The sequence below is a fragment of the Cupressus sempervirens genome, chromosome 4 (genome assembly GCF_028749045.1).
Source record: "Cupressus sempervirens isolate cs-2001-9-10 chromosome 4, ASM2874904v1, whole genome shotgun sequence".
In the NCBI taxonomy this organism is placed as follows: Eukaryota; Viridiplantae; Streptophyta; class Pinopsida; order Cupressales; family Cupressaceae; genus Cupressus; species Cupressus sempervirens.
This window is the reverse complement of record NC_143121.1, coordinates 821,041,039-821,057,730: the sequence shown is the minus strand read 5'-3', so window position 1 is coordinate 821,057,730 and position 16,692 is coordinate 821,041,039. Positions and strand designations below refer to the sequence as shown.

At 30.0% G+C, this 16,692-nt stretch overlaps 1 pseudogene; it reads right to left on the bottom strand.

Moving 5' to 3' along the window:
• Positions 1–9,423: 9,423 nt before the first annotated feature.
• Positions 9,424–16,221, bottom strand: LOC149563903 (zinc transporter 5-like; annotated as a pseudogene).
• Positions 16,222–16,692: the final 471 nt, after the last annotated feature.

Sequence of the window (16,692 nt, the reverse complement as noted above, 5' to 3'; positions counted from 1 at the left end):
TAAGTTTGTAGGAAAGTTTACTATCAACAGTTCTTCATCAAACTGAGCATTATGGTAGCTTCATCAAGCACAAAGGTCAGGAAGGGTTTTGAAATTCTAGTTAAGAATGCAATCTACAAAGCACCCAAATTCAAATTATACCCTGCAATTACTGAAGAGAAGTATCCTAAAGGAGCACATTTAGCAATTCCTCTAAAGGTACTTCTAATTTATGATGTAAGGATGTTTTACCACTGTTCATTTCAAGAATTGGGTAATTTCAAGCTACATCAAGCATATAATGCGTAGAGTGAAAATGGAGTATTGAAACCCAAACAAAAGCATATGGAAGTTAAAGGTTTGACCCAAATCCTTCATATGTCAAGGAAATTTCAAATAAAATGGATTAGGTTTATATTAAGTTGAGTCCACAACATGACCCTCTGGCTTGAGAAACTAGTCACAATCACCAAGAAGATGATCCATCAAGTTATTGGTTACCTAATGTTGGAAAATTCCAAGACAACCAAAACACTAGCACGAGGAGAATTGACTAAGAAAACCCTAGCTAAATGGGATAGTAGAGGCATGAACCTAAACAATGTCACTAATATGGAAATCAAATTTGGAATTCATGTCATAGCCCACAAGACCTATAGCTCAGTTTGACCGAATAATGTTCCTTATGAAGCAATTGACCTAGCGTACAATGTGGTGAAGAAATAATGTTCATTTGATATTGTCAAGTTATAGTGTATTCAATTGATTAAGAGCATGAAGAGCATATGAGCTTTCGAGAGAAATCCATGTAATTTTGGCTCTCTTTTGATGTGTTTATTTTTCTATGTACAAAAGTTATTTCCATCCAAATGAAATGTTGTATGGAATAAGGACATACCTATCTTATATCATATCAGTGATTTCATTAGTGAAGTGGGTGAAAATTTTGATGGCATCATGGATGCATACTTTGAGAACTTCAAGGAGATGTAAAATAGGTTTAGGATCCCTAAGAAATGGTTTATGATTATGATCAAGACATATGTTTCCTAGTTGACTATGATGAAGTTCACATTCAAGCAATCAGACCTAGGATTGCATGGGTGAGACCGTTGGGTTATAAAGTTAACATTGATGAAACAAGAGACATCATTGAAGCCCTTGTCAATGAACCAGTGGATCCTAAGACTACCTATTTTGGAACCTATGAAGAAGCCAAGACCAAAATCTCACTTTAGATTTAGATTCCTCAAATTTTGAAAAGAGAAAAGAAAAGGATGGAAAACCTTGAGAAGAAATTTGTCAAATCTGATGCCCCTCTCGTGCTTATCAAGGGTAAAGGTGATGATGTAGAAGAGGGAGAAGAAGAGGAAGGTGGTCATGAAGAAGAAGAGGTAGAGGAACCTCCAAAGAAGAAAGCAAAGACACCATCAAGAAAATCAACAAGGTCTTCTACTCTTATGATTAATGCCACCAAGCCTAGGAAGCCAAGAAGGAACTTGAGGCTTGATGATGATGATGATGAGGATGAAGATGAAGATAACACTCCAATCATCTCACTAAAGAATCTCCCACCAAATTTTGAGAAATAACTGAAATCGATAAGCAAAGGGAGTGGAATGGAAGGATTCAAATTATTCAAATATGATTCTAGAAATAAGGAGCATAAATAGATTAAAGATGAATTAGTACAAAAAATGGCTAGATTGAAGTATGACCCCATTGAACTAAAAGGGCATACTCCTGAAACCTTACTGAAAGATATTTCTTGCCATTGGATCAATGCAGTCAAGACAAAGAAGGACATTAATGAACAAACTCTAAGGAAGCTAATGCCAAACTTCTCTAAGAAGGAATTAAAGGAGGCAATGTTAAAATATGAAAATAAATAGACTCCTAGATTCAAATATTTTTAGATTTTGTCCAATAATATTGAGGATGTTTTACAATATACATCCAATATGTGGAAAGACATTTTTGATCTAAAAAAAGAGGAAAACCTACTAGAGGTTTAGACCGTTGAAGAGTTTGATCCTGAGAAAATTGTAGCATAAGTTATGGCATCTCTTCCAACCTCTCCATCAAGCTCCAAGTTAATCAAGGCAGCATCTAATCTGCAATCTAAAATGTTGAAAGGTGAAGAAAACAAAGAAAATATTCCATCTACCCTAGTAGTAACCGAGGAATAGGCTCTAACTACTACCAGGGGAAGCCTAACCAAGAAACAACCTATCAAGGATGGGGATATAGTTGATAAAGGAGATAAAGAAGACAAGATTCAACAAAGCATTGAAGAAGAGAGTGATGGAGGCAAAGGTAAATAAATCATACCTTCATCAACAACCAAGGTCAAAGGAAAAGAAAATATTATTGATGATATTGACCTAGATGAAGAGATTATGTTTCCAAATTGAGACCAATCCAATCTTTCTACCAAGAAAATGGATATAATGGGTGAACATTGGAATAAAAGGGCCAAGCGATAGAAGGTGAGAGCAAAAAGGGACAAAAGAAAAGTCCTTGAGGACATCAAAGAATTTTTTTTGGATACAATGTCTATAGAGGTAAATGAAAAGGTCCCCATCATTGAACAATTAGTTCAAATTGTACATAAGTTTAATGAAGACATAGATGGTCGGGACAAATTTCTTGAAAAGGCTGAAAGGAAGTTTGAAACTAAAGTTCTGGAAAATGTAGCATAGAAAATTGTTATTGACCAAGTAGAGTTATCCACTCTTATTGCTACATTGGAGAATGTTGTAGATATTGTTATATCCTTATTTTTAAAATTGAGTGATACAGTAAATTTTACCAAGGAAATCAAGGATAAGTTGGCTAAGATTGAAATGGAATTGAAGGCTAGTGCTAGTCAGTTGGCACTTAACCCGACTTCCAGTTCAACTCATTTTGAAAAAGCCAAATTTTTTTATATATCTTTAGGTAGAACTATTAAGAGAAGAGGCTAGAATAAGGGCAACCTTGACAGACATTTAGAGTATGATTCTTCTGCACATGGATATTATGCAGAAGAGAATTGAACATGCAAAGACACTAGTCAAATACACTAACCTTTCAATGGTAGAACATATGATGGAGTTATCAACTGAGCTTAAGATAGATCTCCACATCTTAAAGGTATTGCAAGATAATTGGGATAAGAAGTCTTTAATTTTGAAGGTACATCATGATTTTCTCTCTCATTTTAGCATTTGTAACAAAAACAAGGGGGGAAATATGTATAATATGTATATATGAAAATAAAGGGGAAGATATGTATAGAAAGGAGGAAATCTATACAATATAATAATTTTATAGAAGATATATAAAAAGAAGATGAACAAAAACTTTTTTTTTTGAAAACTCAAAAACAAAGTTTGTAGTTCAAACTGAGTTGCAAAACAAAACACATACATAGGGGGAGTTTGACTAAAATATTTTGATTGAAGATTTTTTGCATGAAAAGTGTTTTTGTCACTAATGGCAAAGGGGGAGATTGTTGACCCTATCGCAAGATATATTGTCAATTAGTGCCAAAACACTTAGTCACCATGGGAAGTTAGTATGGCTTGAACTACCAAACAAAAGAATGTTAATCGAGCTCTAGTATAAACTGAGTTGTTTAGCATTCTAGTTTCATAATGAGAATCGAGTAGGCAGAGCAGTGTGAACTGAGCCAGCTAAGTTTTTCAAGTGATCAATGTGAATTGAGCATTGACCATCCAGAGTCAACTGAGTGCTAGAGTCAGCCAAGTTGATAGTGTCGCCTGAGTGTCTCCATATCACCCGAGTACACTATTGGACCTGAGTATCAGCATTGAGCTGACTTGGTAATTATTTTTGAAACTATTGAATTGCTATTGTAGCCGACCTAATGTAGAGTTACTATTTGGATCAATATACATGGATATTATCTTGTTTAATCCAAATGAGATCATGGAGTTACATTTATCATAAGTGAATATGTTTAATGGAAGAGTAGATTGATTAGGATGTTGCCAAATAGTACAAAGGAAAAGCAGAGACTCATATATCACAGTCAGGTGATCAATTTATTATTCAAAGGATATTCATCAACAAACAAAGTTGCAAAGCAGAAATCAACCTGTTGATTCATCTTAACAAGTTTGTCATTCTCAAATCCGGTAACTAGGTGGAGTTAACAGTCCTTGCAGAATCTTCTAATTGAGTGCATACTTCATTGTATTATATAAATCCTTTCACAAGGTGGACCTAGTAGTCCTACTTGCTCTTAGCCGAGTAGATCAACAAAAGTAATCAGCTATAAGCCCTAATAGGCCAACTTTTTTACTACAGTAGTGAAGCATTGTGGGTGTCATCCCCACCCCAGTCTTACCTTCTCCTTGGAGGGTTTTTGGGTTACCAAATATTGTGTCAAAGTGTTGTGATTTTGTTTCTTTTATTGCTTTATGTTCCATGCATACAAGTACATTAGATAATCTAATAAAGCAAGATTAAGAGAAAGGTGTTTTAAGTGGTTCCTGATTCACCACCACATCCCCCCCCCCCATCCCTTTTAATCACTCAATCATCATTACATTTCCAATAGAAGGGAGCTACTAGAAAAATTCAAAAGGGATTCCTCCTTCAAGATATTCTTTTCCTTGGGTGTATTCTCACTTTCACCCCCATCCCTAATCAGAGGGCTCTTTGAGATTTTTCCCTTTCTCAAGATTAATAGTTAGCCTAGTCAACGTAGATAGTCTCTTAATCTCCTAAGTGATTCCAACATCTCAATCAATTTCATGAAGATTAAAATTAGTTTTTTTTAGCTCTTTCTCTAACTTTTGAAGGAAAAATTTGACAAGAAGCCAATTCAATATATTATGTATTTTCACGAAAAAATGATTTTGTAAATAAGGAATGACTATAAAAGGAATATATCAATAATGAATATTAACGATAGATTGGTAAAAAATGTGATTATTATTATAACTCCATCCTCCTTGGTTTAATAATTTTTTTTTTCATCCAATAGTTTTTTTATTTTCAAAATTATTATTAAATTTTTTTTTTTATTATAATGCTTTTTTTAAAGGAGAGGTAAATGCTATGGGTGAGGTTATAAATGAGGGACCCCATCACTTCAACGAATTCAAATTCTAATAAAAAGAAAATTGACCTCATGACTTAATCATCACAATATGCCAACACTTACACTTATTTACATAATTACTATTATAGGTGAGAATCAATTTGTATAGTATATATTTGATGATCACAATAAACTTTTCAATTAGAGTTGTTATTTCTATAAGAGAATTGTATCACCAATAGTTATAGCGAACAGATCTATAAATTGTAAATGACATGTAAAGTTTCAATGACATTTTTTTTGTTATGATTGCAAAAGACACATAAAATTTCCATGATTTTTTTTGTTATCTTCATATGTGACTTTTTTTTTTAGCTATTGTTTTATATTTTTGGGTTGTAACAACATCCTTTATGTGAGAAGTGTCAAAAAGTGACAATTTCAAAGTATTTCCCAATACTTACATAAAATGTCCCAGCAATTGTGCAAGTCAATACTTATTTATACATGTGACATGGGTATCAATATAGTTGTGCATCTCTTATATAAGTACATGTGATTTGTATGAGTACCAAAACTTTGTGAGGACAATTCTACTGTTCCTAAAGGAGACGATGTAATAATCTCCCAATGTCCAAGTCAATTTTATGAATATAAAACTTAGCCTTTTTAAAGGTTTAACTTAACTTTTGAAGGTGGATCTTTTTGTAAAATATAGTTGACAAGAAGCCAATTCAATATATTATGTATTTTCATGGAAACACACATCTTTAAATAAACAATGACTATAAAAGGAATATATCAATAATGACAATTTCGTAAACAATATGATTATTCTTGTAATTTCATCTTCAATTTAATACATTTTTTTTTATCAATAGTAGTTTGATTTTCTTTTCTAATTTTTGTGAAAAATTAAAATTTATTACAGTTTTCTTTTTTAGAGGTGTAAATGCTATGGGTGAGGTTATAAATGGGAGACCCCTCACTTCCACAAATTCAAAATATGATATGAAGAACATTAATCTCACAACTTAAACATCACAATATGCCAACACTTCACTTATTTTCATAATTACTATTTTAGATGGAATCAATTTTTATAGCATAAATTATTTATGATCCCAAGAAACTTTTCAATTGAAATTGTTATTTCTATAAGAGAAGTGTATCATGAGTAGTTGTAGTCAACACACCTACAAATTATAAATGACACATCAAATTTCCATGATAATTTTTTGGGTTATCTCCATTGGTGATTTCACTACTTTAGCTTGTTTTGACTTTTTGGGTAGTAACAATTTCCTTTATATAGAGAAGTGTCACGAAACGGTAATTTCAAAGTGATCTCCAGTAACCTACTTACAAAAAAGTCCCAAAAATTGTACATGCCAATACTTATGCACATATGTGCCATGGGTATCAATATAATTACATCTACAAATTCTAAAGACTAAAAGTTCATATATGCCACAATTGAAATGTATAAAATTTATTAATGAAGTTTGTTATATTTTTTAAAACTTAATATTATATAAAACTTTAACTACATTCTAATGAAAAACTAATAATGTTGAAAGTGAGGTACATATAAAATGTATCGCCCTAGTTTGCATAACAAAGTGTACTACCTATATAGTCCCATATTAGAGAGTATGATGCACTCTAAAAGTATTCATATTCATTTCCATCAATCTCGTTGAACCCATTTATTATTTATTTAAGATGACTATAATAATATCTCTTTCCTAAAACAATATAATATAAGAGAGACATTTCAGTGAAAACTGGCTCCAAATCAGGCATGGGAAGCCAGAAAATCATCATGGAAAAAATATATTATAGTCAGTCTTTGTTTCAGTGGTTCCCTGCGCTGTCTGTACTAGCTGTTGCATTAATTTCAGCAGCTGATTATTTACTCAATACACATTTATCTATAGTTCAAAATGTCACTACTTTATGTAACTCCATTTTATTTTAACTTAAAAGGGTTTACTTATTTTTCCGGTGCTTTGCATCTTCTGTGTACTGCACGTGGGTTTGTACCATCAATCTTCTTCTTCACATTCATTATGCTCACACTTTTACTTCTAACTTTATTTCCCTTGTGTTCTAAAATTATGAAGGCAATAGAGGTTTTATAATTGGAAGCTTGTCAAAATTTTCTATAAATAGAAGAATTGAAGGACAATACAATTAAGAAGTGCAGTTGCTACCATAATGAAAGGAATATATTTTGTGGAAATGGGTGAGCAATTGATAATAGTTAATCGTGATTGACCTTTATGAATCTTCAAGTGCAAGAGAGAAGTTTGACTCGGGGTTAATATGGTATTATATTGGACAAATAGATTGAAGAAGTTCATTGCTAGGAATGTGTGTTCATTTTTTTAAGGAGAAATGGATGTTACTTTTGTAGGCAGTTAAGTATTTGGTTTTTTAAATGGAATTTATATAGGTTTGAAATTAATAAAATATGTCATGAAAAATAAGTGGGTAGAAAAGTCATAGCTTATGGTTTAAGTGAAGTGAAGTTTAAAATAAGAAAAGAGATTATAAAAATTAGTTCTAGGATTGGAAGGTAAATAAAATAAAATTTGGGAAAATAGATTAGAATGTAGATATTTAAATAAAATAGATTGGATTGGAAAAAATTGATACTTTTATTCTTATTTTAAGGCAAGAAAGTCTTCTTTTTAGTTGGCAACTTTTTAAATATATTTTTTCAAACATGTTTTATGTATGATTCAAACTTCTATAATGATGAAGTTGTGGACAAATGGTTCCATTAAAACTTGCATATACTTGTGTAACCATCACATTAATCTCACACATGATTTGCAACAATATGATACAAACATATATGATATAAGTAGAATAATAGTTTCATTAATTCATAATATAATATATATCGATTATCCAATGAATATACAAATGCAACTTCTCTAAACAATGCATTCTAAGTTGAGATGAAATAAATGGTGTACCTCCATTTTGATAGCTCCTCATATCTCTATAAAAAAATGATATGTGATGTGAAATGAATGATATTTTATAACATACAAGGATTAAATATCTTGCATTGACCATAAGTATGATATATTGTCATGTATTTATAATATGTGCATGCTTGAATTTAGAATAAAACTATAATTTAAAATTTTTATTTTTATTTTTTTTATTCTAAACAAATGTGAACCTCAACTTAAGCAAGAAGTGTATTTTCTCATGCACTTGGGAGAAGATCAAGCATTTCTAGCACCATTATAGTTAGAAGATCAAACAACTCGCTAAAGATATAATGAAGAGCGATAAGAAATTAGAGTGTGATTAAACTGTAGAACACTGAGGAAATGTTGCACATTCTAGTATTTTTAGAAAATAAAAAAAACCATGAAGTCATGTGTGCTAAAAAATATATTTTATTATTAAAATAAGATTTTAATTTTTTGAATAAATTATTTAATAAAATCAAAAGCTAAAAAACCAATAAATTGTCATTGTGAAACTTCTTAAATTTATTTAAAAGAAAAACTTAAAATGAAACTTCTTAAAATCTTATATTAATAATAAATGAGGATTTTTTGCACATTTATTTTTTGGTTTTTAATTTTATTAAATAATTTATTCTTTATAAATTAAGAAACATAATAAAATTATAAAATATTGAAAAATATATTTGATTATTTTAATAATATATTTTATATCTTTTTCTTTAATTTTTATATAATATTTTGTTTTCAACATATTTTTTAATTCTATGATTAATTGTTCTTTAGTGACTTTTTGTTATCAACTAAGGACAATAAAATTATGATAAAATTTGTGAAATATCAATAAAAGCTTAATCATGACATGATAATAAATATGGTAAGATTAGATGAATATTAAAATATATAGTCTTTGTTTTTGAATTATTATGCAGCCAAAATAAGGGGGCTAGCCCTTACAAAACAAATTGGCAGACTACCAGCATACCCCCTAACCTACATTAACACTCCAAAACATCAACTAACAAAAAATTAACAACATATGAAAAAGTAAAGAAACTAATAGGCATCCATCTAAGATAACTTGTAACCAAACAGTGAAAAGTAAATAGTTCTTTAAACAAAGGCATCATAGTCTTAAACCTGACCAAGTCCAAATACTAGCAAAACCAAGAACACATTTAACCATAAGGAAACAAGGCACTAACTAGGTTTTCCTTCATTTTTTCCCTTGAGGAGAATGCTCGCCCAATCTTTAGCCAAGAACTCAAACAACAACTTGGTGTCCTCCTGGCTCAGGTCCTCCTCTTGGTTGTCCTTTAGCAAATGCAAGGTAGTGGTCGTCACATGAGTCACCTTGACAGTGAACTTAGACAACAAGTTGAACCTATCCTCTAGAACCTACACTTTGTCTTTCGGCTCCTTAACCCCCAAATTTAGAGCTTCCACCATTTCCTCCAGTTTGCCTCCCAACTTGTCCATCTTCCTGCCCACGCTCTCATCCTGCAAAACCAAAGAGTTAGAATTAATTTTACCAATGGGGGTCACCTGATTCGGGGAGGACACTGTCATAGGAGAGGGGTCCTTATCCACCATCTCTAAAAATTGATCATGCATGAGGTTCATCGTATTCATCATGAGGGACTCAAAGACTTGGGTCACCTCCTTATCCTCCCCTCTCAAGCCCGATGCAGATGAATATGAAACCTCCACCTCCATATCTCTGTTGTCATCCTTCCCCCACTGTAATTCAATGTCTTTGTTTCATCTGCATTTTAAAGTTGTCTTTTAAATGTATTAGAAGCATTTTATTTTTATTATACTTTTTGAAATAGTCACACTCTTTAGTAAATTTATTTAAACATACATAAACTCTAATGATAATTACAAAATATGATTAGAGACTTTAATTAATAGACTGATAAATGTGATCATATTTTTAAATGTCAAAAAATATAAATTATGTTTTCTTGTGCAAGTTTTTTTTTTTTGGAGTTTCATCGTCACAAATTAACAAATATAATCAAATCTATATGAACAAATTTCTAAAATATAAAATTTATAAAATATATATATTTTTGGTACTTTTTTTTAATGATCTTTTTTTAATTTCATATGGTTTATTTTTTATTATTATATTTTTTTGACATTACGTATTAGTTTTAATACTTAGACTTATCATGATCTAATTAAAAGATAAATTGTATTAGTATGGATAAATATCATTTAAAAATTTAATCATGCATTTCACCAACACAAAAATTATTTTACATAAAATATTTTTCAAATAAACATCTTAGGTACAAAAATTAAAAATATTTATTAAATAAATATCAACCCTACCTCTACTATACCATTAATAATATAATTTGCAAGAATTAGAAATTAGATATTTACCTTAAATGTGTCAATTACATGAATGAATTATAGTGATGTGAAAAAACACTTATAATTTGTAAAAAAGAATTTGTGGATATAATAAGTTTGGAAGAATTTGGTCAAAAAGAGTTGTTTAATTTTTAAAAATATCTAAATTTATAATTGTTTAAGAGCATACAAAAAAGATCAAAGACTAATAATATTTATGTTGAAAAGTAAAATTCATGTTAAACTATATAACTATGTTAAACTAGATAAGACAAATTGTTGGCAAATGCTAATTGATTTAGAAATAAATGATTTCCTAAAGTATAAATAAGCATAGTAATTGTAAGACAATTAATAATGTTGTTATGTATCTAAAATACATAAACTATTGAAAAATAAAATATTATAGAAGTATATTGATATGATGTAAAATTTTGAAGTGTATTGATATGAAGTTAAAAAAAAGGGGGGGGGGGGGGGGGGGGAGGGGGAGTTATAACATTTAAATACTAAGGAACGTGAATATTTACAACTTCTATTGCAAAGAAGACAAGAAATAATAAGGTCAATGAAGAAGGTGTGAAAGATTAAAAATTCAAAACAATATGAAGAGGTGGGACTTGCCTTATCTGCTTTGAAAGTTCAATTTGTTATGCTTGTCCCACCCACTTGCGCACACTAAGCTTCTCAATAGTTAAAAATGAATTATTTGTATATAAAAACTTTTATTTGTGTTCACAAAAATTAAAATTATAAACGAATTATAAATTATTCAAATGAATTAATTAAATTTGAAAACATTACATACTAAAATAATAATTTGTAATATATATACAAAATAGAAACATATAATTAAATGTTAATTATAAATAATTATGATTTAATTATTAGTAATAAAAATGTGAAATATATATATTCAAGTATTTTAAACATTAAAAAAATCATATCTATCATTTTATAATATATAAATAAATTAATAACATATATTTAGGGGATAGATGCTGGGGAGTTTAGCTCTAACCTGGATGGTTACTCGGATTCGAAAGAAAATAATGAGGAAGGGAGAGATGAAGATACTATTGAGGAGAATTCGGAACAGAGTAAGTCTGATAATGAGGATACTCATATTGTGCCTGGGGGAGGTGATAAAGTGAAAGATAATTTAAATGATGATCCAACCATTTTGAGTGAGGAGGAAAACATGGGGAAAGCTTCCACTCTTGTTAAGGAGATTGAGGGACAAGATAAGGAGGGCCAGAGCTATCATATTCATGCGAAGTCTGGTGAGGAGGAGCCATTGGATGGGGGGATTCATATTGATAAAGTTGGCCCCTTACCACACATCACTGCTGATGACGGGGGTGAATCCCCTGTGAAGGAAACCAAACTTTCCTTCCTTCACTCTGCTAAACAAAAAGCTAACTCTTTCCTTCAGGTCAACTCCTGGTTATACAATGAAATTATGGGGTTGAAGAAGAAAGTGGATATCTTGCAACATAACCAGGAGGCTAACCAGGTTATTATTCAACACATGGAGGTGCAAATGGGAGATATCTCAAAAAAACTAAAGGATTATGAGAAGAATCTTAGGGTGCTCATCAAGGAAAGTGGAACAAAAATGGAGCAAGTTACCTCAAGCATCTGTATAGCTGCAACGACATTGGGAAAAAGAGCTAATGAAGGAACCATATCTTCGGAGGGCCCAAGCAAGAGGACTAGACAGAGTTCGAGGAAGAAAGCTTTGATTGCTGTTGCATCTTCGACTGCTAACTCCATCCAAGACATGGCTAAGATTGGTAAGGAGGTAGTTAAGATGATTACGGAACTGCAATAGCTTCCTGGGTCTTCTTTTCTAGTCAGGTTCTTGTTTAGGTCATGTTAGCTGGTTGTTACTTCTGGTTCCTGTGTTTGGTCCTATTTTCTAGCTTTTAGTTTTTAATATGTACTGATGGTTCTAGGTCCTTGTAAAACTTGGGTACTTTATTTGGACTTTGTTAGTGGTTTCAGGTCCCTATAAAACCTAATTTTGGTTCTATTTTTTAGTAGGTTTATCTTGTTGGATGGCTTTTTTTTTCCTTTTTTTGAGGATGTGAAAGGGTTTCGGGGTCCCTTCAAAACCTGTTTTTACGGTAATCTAAAACATATATTTATATTATAAATACATTAATAAAATATATTTATATTATAAAATAAACAAATGTATTGATTATTATAATTTTTTTAAAAGTAATATATGATCAAAAAGTGAAAAAATGACTGTTATGCCAAATCCACTATAATGAGATTAGATTAGATGAGTAAACCAATAATAATTATCTTTTCAAGCTAAATGTACATTTCATATTATGTAATCTAATGTTTTGTAAGCAAAAGTAAAGTATAAAATATTTTCTATTGTAAAAAAAAAAAAAAAAAAAACTTTTTTTTTAAATCTATAAGTAAAGCCAAGATTAATTATTATTATATGTTGTGATTAATTATTATTTTTATTTAGTAAGTTCTAAAATTTTCAAACCAAGACCTCTCAGATAAGAGGCTCACAATTTATCGTTGTAAGCTCTTGCCTAAAAACTTAATCTAATTTTTATTTATTGATATTTAAAAAATATTGTCCAATATATATTGACATAATATCAATAATACTAATATATTATGTATTTTAGAACTAAATACACTTGATTCAATTAATTAATTGTATCATTTTAATTAAATTTAATCTATATTACAATTAGTCTATCTAAACATATCCTTATAAACTATACATGTCTATTCATTCTAATTGTTTATATACAAATGTTTCTTATTATATGTGTTGCAACAAGCATGGTCATATAATCAAACCATAAACAAATTTATATGTTGAAGATTTTTAGTTACCAAACTACTATGTTCATCCAACTAAGCACATAAAAAGTTGGAAAACAAGAAAAAATTAAAATATAATTGATTTTTTCTACTATGATAAAAACATCATATTTATAACATTTATAGCCTCTTGTATAAGTTGTACAAATAGAGAGTGCATTTGAAATAGTCTAATTTTAGGCCCATATAACCATCAAGGGCATAGAGGCAAAACACCACATCTGAAAGCTAAAGTTTTTGCAATACGATAATTCCAAAAGAAACTACATCAAACAACCCTTGCACCACCAAAGCAATCACATTGTTTTCATCATAGGAAGAAGATATTCCAATCCCTAATACTATTTTAACCAATGTTGTAAATGAAAATGTCAGTGCCATAAAACATGCAACCTTCATTCTAAAAACCCCTTGCATCTCAATTCCTATATCATCATTTCAAAACATTATGTAATCATGGTATACCAAGTTTGTAAAAGAAATACAAGGTACCTAAGGTAAACAAGAACTTAAGCCCATGCCTTTGAAAAACATTGTGAAATGTAAGAGCAACAACTAAAGGATGAATGATTCATAGAACTTGAGAGGCACCTAGGGCTAATCTAATTATTAGTGAATGTTTCATAATGTCTTCTACCAAATAGAAAAAATATACAAAACCTCTTCTTCCTTAATAACATTTTATGTACTATTTGTTGATTTATATGCTAAGGATGGACCATAATAGGTAAAACAAATAACCTGTGAAACTAACCATTGCCAAATTTTAATATTTGTGGCATTTAATTCCTCATGAGTATATAGTGTGGAATGAGCATGACAATGAGCTTCTGATGATATGTTATCACCATGATTCTGTTGGTGTTTGGTCTTATGTTTTTCCTATGAAGAACTAGTGTTCTTCTTGTAGAAGGTTGTAGTAGAGTAATCTATGACAAAGTGAGTAGAGTTGCCATCGTTGAAATGAATCTTGCAAAGGGAAATCTAGCCCATGGGTTCTGTTGAAGGCATTCACTTGTTAGAGAGTCAAAAAGCATCTAGTAAAACATGGACAAAGCCTATGGTAAACCATGAAGCAACTAAAACATCTATAGGTTTTCTTCAAAGTGGTCTCAAAATTGTTGTTGTCCATTAGAGCACAAAAGTCCCAAACTAACTTGCAAAAATATGTCATTACCAATTAGACGATTACATTTTAAGTAATTGGCACAAAATTATTAGTCAAGGAAAAATTTATTAGACATAATTCAAATGTTTACAACAAAGATTTTGACCCTTCAATGGAGCAATAAACCCTCAGGCATTGTTTTTCAACATCTTGGTAGCAAATTTAAGTTGTATGCCAACCGATTTGCTTCAAATTTGATACTTAAATGAAACCCATGTTGTGAGGAATTTGCTTGTGAATATTCTCCAACGACCATTCCAAGTATTTTAACTAATTACATTTAATATAACGAGGCTAGATTTTGAACAAAATTTAGAAACTGTATAAAAAAATATAGGTAAGTTTTTAAAAGTATAGTATTTGATTAAAAAAAAAAAATCCGATAAGCTCTCACAACTTTTATAGCCAATTCTAAAAATTCTTTAAGAATTTAAGTAAATTTTTTTAAAAAAATTGGCATGCAATATTAAAATTTGGAAAGTTTCCGATTAATTTAGAAAAACTGAAGAATTTAGGAGGAAAGCTCCCACATATAAGCCTATAGACTTAAATACGAGTCATAATCAAATGGACTACATTGTTTGGGTGACTTTAACCCATAAATATCTTACACACATAGAACTGATATTTTAAGGATCAATATGTAGCTCAAAACCTCCATTGATAGTTCCATTGTAAATATTAGAGATTAAGTAATCAAGAGAGATAAATAATATATCAAGTGACATTCTATTCTCCAGAAAAATAAAAATAAAAATTGCAACCAAAAAAAATGTAAATCTCTAAATTCATATATTTTGTAAAATTAAAAAAAAATTAAAAAGATTAGTTATGATTAGTAATATATGTCAAATTAAAAAGAAGTTTAAGCTTATATATTGCATACTATTTTTTGACAAAACAAGTTTATATTATGATTTAAAAATATTGCATCTATTGATTATAATATTTTTTGTCTTGAGTTCGAATCTACTCTACTCGCACTTAATGAATAATTATAATAATCAATCACAACACAGAATAATTAATCAGACAAAAAAAAAATTCCAATTTATTAACAAATTGAAATATGATATTAAATGTTATAAATTATTTTTCTAAACTATTTAACAATAAATACTTTTTAAATTATTAATTAACAATTAATCAATAGACAAAAATTATAGAAAATTACACAATTTTTTCATAATTTATCTAGAATAAAATTACAGTAAACAACTTCTTACACAACTGTCCAGCTATTTATTTTTAAAATTTAACAGTAATATAAATTAAAATTATTTATTTATTAGCCTTTCAATTAATCAGCAGACAAATCTTATATAAGTCTCACAAAAATATAAAACAGCAACTTACAAAGTTTGCTAAATACATGACTTTCTACTCCAAATTACGTGACTACTCCAAGTTAATTGATAACTGAATTTCAGTAAGAAAGCTTTGCAAACCAATCTGAAATGTTTATACTCTAAAATATCATTCTCCTGAATTGCTATCGACTGCTACGAAGAAGCAGTGCAAACTCATTAATGGAAGAAGTATGATGAGTCTCTATCTATTTGCACAACCACTGTCAGAGGCTTCTCATCATAGTGTGACAATTATATCTTCTGCAACTCAACACAATCTTCCTTGGAAGTTCCGTCAATAAACTTAGAAATTGTTGCTCTTCCTTTTATGTGAAAATAATTGGAGTTCAAGTGCCTGCGAAGATTTCTGTCATGCACATGCCAACTATAACTACTCACTGTGACAGCTAAATCACAGTGCTCATTCACAGTATCGGAAGAGGCCACCATTATTATTATTATTGTATAGTAACATTCAAGACTCAAATACATCAATTTGTGTCATGAAAAAATAACACTAGTGTCAGATCTGTGTTTGGTACTTCCAATTCATTTATAGCAGTAAATATGATTCATGTGGCAAACCATTAAGACTCTCTACAACCAATTCTCACCAAGTTCTATATTCACAGCTTTACAAGCTGCTCCTCTTGACTCTGACCCAAGGAAAAATTAGTTAAGTTTCCTCATATTTGGCTTAAGTAGTTTAACATATTTAATTTATGGTTTTGGTGAGCTCTTATATTTATGAATATAAGTGAAATTATATTAATTGGTCTCAAAATAAGTATGGTCAATATGGTCAATATGATCGAATCAAATTTGAAAATTTGCATGCAATTGAATAGAAGTATTGACACAATTCAAAAAATATTAAATAACAATGAATTAGTTAGCAAAAAGGCTGAAATCTCCAAAGGA